The sequence below is a fragment of the Brassica oleracea genome, chromosome C1 (assembly GCF_000695525.1).
Source record: "Brassica oleracea var. oleracea cultivar TO1000 chromosome C1, BOL, whole genome shotgun sequence".
In the NCBI taxonomy this organism is placed as follows: domain Eukaryota; kingdom Viridiplantae; phylum Streptophyta; class Magnoliopsida; order Brassicales; family Brassicaceae; genus Brassica; species Brassica oleracea.
This window is the reverse complement of record NC_027748.1, coordinates 5,924,340-5,928,977: the sequence shown is the minus strand read 5'-3', so window position 1 is coordinate 5,928,977 and position 4,638 is coordinate 5,924,340.

The window sequence follows — 4,638 nt, the reverse complement described above, 5'->3', positions numbered from 1 at the left end:
CTTCCTAGGCGCTTTCAACTTCCAAGCAAAGGCTTGAAGTTTAGTGATACTTGGTTCCACTATCAGCTTTTCCTCATCTGGCTTCAGCAGATTTTGAGCAACCCAGTATCCAGACTTAACTGTGTAATGACCATTCCTCGTGTATTCCCAACAGAAAGAATCTTGACGATGAGTAGAGCTTATGGCCATACTGCGAATAAGTGGTATATCACCAGGATGGACATAGTTCTCTAACGTCCCTTCCTCCCATTCCTTCGAGTCCTGGTTAATGAGATCACTAACTCTCATGTTCGGGTTCATCACAGGCGCTACAGGTATAGCTGGTCTAGCAGGTCTTGTTGGGATCCATGGATCCTCCCACACCCTAACTTCATAGCCAGAATGAATCTTCTGTCTGATCCCCAGGAATAGTAGTTTCCGTGAGGCGGAGATGCTTGTCCACACATATGATGGACTGCTTGAAGAGACTGCTCGCAATGGCGAGGTCATCCTATAATATCTACCCTTCAACACTCTGGCAACGAGTGAATCAGGGTACTGTATCAATCTCCATAATTTTTTTGCCAGTAATGCTAAATTGAACTCGTGAATCAATCTGAACCCAATTCCTCCTTCCTCTTTTGGTAAACACACATTTTCCCATTTCGCCCAGTGTATGCCTCTTTTTGGGGGATTCGAACTCCACCAAAATTGTGCAATGGCACTAGCGAGGTTCTCACAAATCTCTAATGGAAGCAAAAATGTCGACATGACGTATGTCAGGAGAGCGAGTAGAATGGACTTGATCATTACCTCCTTCCCCCCTTTTGAGAGCCATCTACCAGTCCACCCGTTTACTCTGCGCATCAAATTGTCCTTGTGAAATGCAAAAAGTTTACATTTGGATCCACTGATATCCTCTGGAATGAATGAAAATATGTTGTGCTTTAAAAAACATCCGAGACCAGCGGAGACTAGTTGTTAAAGTTAGTTTCACATGATAAAATTTTATATAATTTGAAATTACTGATCGTAAATCTTTAAGATTTTAAACAATTCAAAAACACATTTAAGTAAATAATTTGAAACATAGCAACATACTGAATACTGAATAGAGCAGCTAAAAAATCATATTAGGAGAAAGCCCTGTTCGGAACTACGCTAGGCGCTAGTCGGGCGGTAACAGCGGGCCTAGCGAGTTACCGAAAAATTGGAGATTACGCGGGGATTAATCGGGGCCTAGGTTTAGGGTTTTTATATCGTTTATATACTATATGTTGATAGCTTTGGTACTAAATATCATTATATAACTTGGTCCAGCGGTTAGAAGATATTAATCACATGATCATGACCCGGATTCGATATGTGATGTTTGCTATTTTGCATTTTATTTTATTTTATCAGTTAAATATGAAATTACTACTCTAGCCTCATCCTTTTCCTCACAAATATGTCGCTTCTCTACAACCTAATCGCCGCACTTTGCCATAACACATGATTGTCTTCGTTTTTTTTAGTTTTTTTCTGACTGCTTATAACAAGAATCATCCACGTTGCTATGATAATTATCTAGACCAAAACTTTGCAGAACTATCAAATCGAACAAACGCGGTTGGAGATTTTAGGCGCCAATTTCAATAGTTCCACGGCTAACTCGGCAAAGAATCGGTCCGCCGCCTAGCCACTCCGATCAGCCCTTAGTCGCCACGGTCCCCTTCCGATCAGCGATTATCTGGCCGTAAACTCGGCAACTCGGGCGAGTTTTTGAACAGAGGGAGAAAGTTATGAGCCACGTGCGAATAAGACACCAGTACAATGGACATGATTCACCATCCCATGCAAAAAAAAAAAAAGACGACAAATAAAAAGGCAAAGTTAAAAACAACCACTCACATGTGAATTCGAAAGAGATATGCAAACAGATGGCTGATATATTATGGAAATAACTGAAGTATATAATACAATAGAATACAATATGGAAAGAGCAAAAAATATATTATGCAGAAATTGGTTTTTCACTACCAAATATTTTACAATTTTCAAAACATAATTAACAATAACGAAGACTGAGAACTGAAAATGTTTCCCTATAAATTTTCTAAAATTTCCATTTATGTTTATAATTGTTTTAAAAGGAGATAAAACATAGGTGTTATTTTGTAGGATAAGGATTACAAGGCCGAGGGCGAGTTGTTTGCAAAGAAATGTAAAGTAGGAGACAAAATTCAAAAGTGGCTACAAAATGAATTTGAGTATTTATGTCGGTATCTTCGAGAACCATTGATTCCCCTAGAGCAGCTCCATCCATTAGTATTTAAAGTGTAGCTTCTTATCACCAAAATAATAATATTATAGTTTTATGTAATTATATAATTAAATTTTAATTATTTTTAAAAAATTGAGTTAGTGATGAAAAAACACATGGCGTTACAGGTGAATAAGAGTATGATTATTTCTAAAATTTTTAGAGGGTTTCTTAATTTTTTTTTTTTTTGATTAAAAAAAATTAAAATATCATCAATCGCGGATCGTCACGTATCATTGAGGGTCTTCGTACGGTGCAGAAAATCCACTTTAACTCGATCCTTGTCTTACGTCTTTTGTGATCGGTTTTTACCATTTTTATGGGCCCCTTGAACTTGATAATTGTGGTCTAAGAGTTCTTAAAATTGGTAAAAGAAGATACTTCGTGACTCTCTCTCTTATTTTCTTTTTCCTATTTTCTTTTTATCACACTTGGTAAAAGAAGACCACAGTTATCACATTCTTAAAGTTTAGATAACCTAAACAAACTCCCTCTGGAGTTGCTCTTATCTAGTCAGGTACTGTACCCCGAAAACAAGTGAGGCTTCGCCACGTGATGGTCAAACTGGATACTCATTCAAACCTTTTGACCAGTGGAACCAAAATACACATGCATGTCACTAAAAATATGTCAAATACCCCATACCTATTACCTACTACATGGTTAGATGCTCTTTGTTTACAAAAGAGTATGTTATTGTTAAGTCTTAATCACATTAATCGTTGTTATCACTCATTCATATTGAGTTAAATTAAGGGGTTATTGAAACATGAATTTATGTGGAATTTGATGATTTTAATAGTTGAGAAAAATTTACAAAGTTAACTAAATTTAACAAATTTTATCAAATATTTATACATAGATTTTCATTACTTGTGTATAGAATTCTATTGATTGTTATTAACTTTTAAAGTAAGACATTAATGGTGGTAGGAGAAAGGGAAAGAGAATCATTTTAATTAGGACAATTTTCTTAAACAACTTTTTTTTTCAAATTTTTGTCACAAAAAAAACTTTTCAAGAAACAAAATGACTAAAAACACTACAAGAAAACACACCGAATTCCGACGGATCTTCCGACGGACACCAAGGTCGTCGGACATTTGCGACGGAATACTGACAAATTTCCGACCAAATCCAAAAAAATTAAGTCGTCGGAATTCCGTCGGCCATTTCCGACGGAATTCCGACGACATTAGGTTCGTCGGAATTTTCCGACGACTTTTCGACGACATTCCGATAAAAAATGTAACCGTTGTAGTCGTCGGAAGTTCGTCGGTATATTCCGACGAAATTCCGACGACATTCCGATTAATAGCAAAGTCGTCGGAATTCCATCGGTATATTCCGACGGAATTCCGACGAACCATGTGACCGTTGCCGACAAATACATATGACCGTTGTATAGCCGTTTGGGATTGGACAATTCCGACGGAATTCCGACGGACTTCTTTACATCCGTCGGAATTCCGTCGGAAAGTCGTCGGAGGTCCGTAAGCAATTTCCTATAAATACAACCCCTCCTCATTCAACTCATTCACACTTCATTCTCTCTTCATTCTCTTTAGTCATAACAATTCCGTGAAAATCATGTCTTCAGAAGTTTATTATCGTTCGTGGATGGATAAACCTCATTTGGATCCGAACACCAATTTGCTTACGGAAGAATACGTTCAAGGGATTGGAGAATTCATGAGGCTTGTTCAACAGCAACCGGATGCAAAAAGTGGTATGTTAAGATGTCCCTGCTCTTCTTGCAATAATAATAAGGTTATAAAAGAATTTGATGTTTGGACTCATTTGTATATGAAAGGGTTTTCACGTAATTATAAAGTTTGGTACCTTCATGGGGAAACTGGTTATGAATATGGTAGTACTAGCGAACCTCAGCCTGTTAGTGAACCTCAGCCTGATATTAGGTTAGAAGAATCTAGAACAGATATAGATTATGGTGTAGGTACTGAGCAGATGGTACATGATCATTATAGAGGGGAAGAACCAAACCCCGAGTCTAGGAGATTTTTTGACATGTTGGATGCAGGAAAACAACCTTTGTATCAAAATTGTAGAGATGGTCATTCAGTCTTATCATCTGCAACTAGATTAATGGGTATTAAGACAGACTATAATTTGGCTGAAGAATGTATGGATGCGATTACTGATTTTGTCAAAGGTATTCTACCTGAGGATAACCTTGCACCGGGTTCATACTACGAGGTTCAGAAACTTGTTGCAGGTCTTCAACTACCGTATGAAGTGATAGATGTATGTATTGACAACTGCATGATCTACTAGAGAGCGGATGAGACACGGAATATATGCAAATTTTGTGGGAAACCTCGTTATCAGGACAC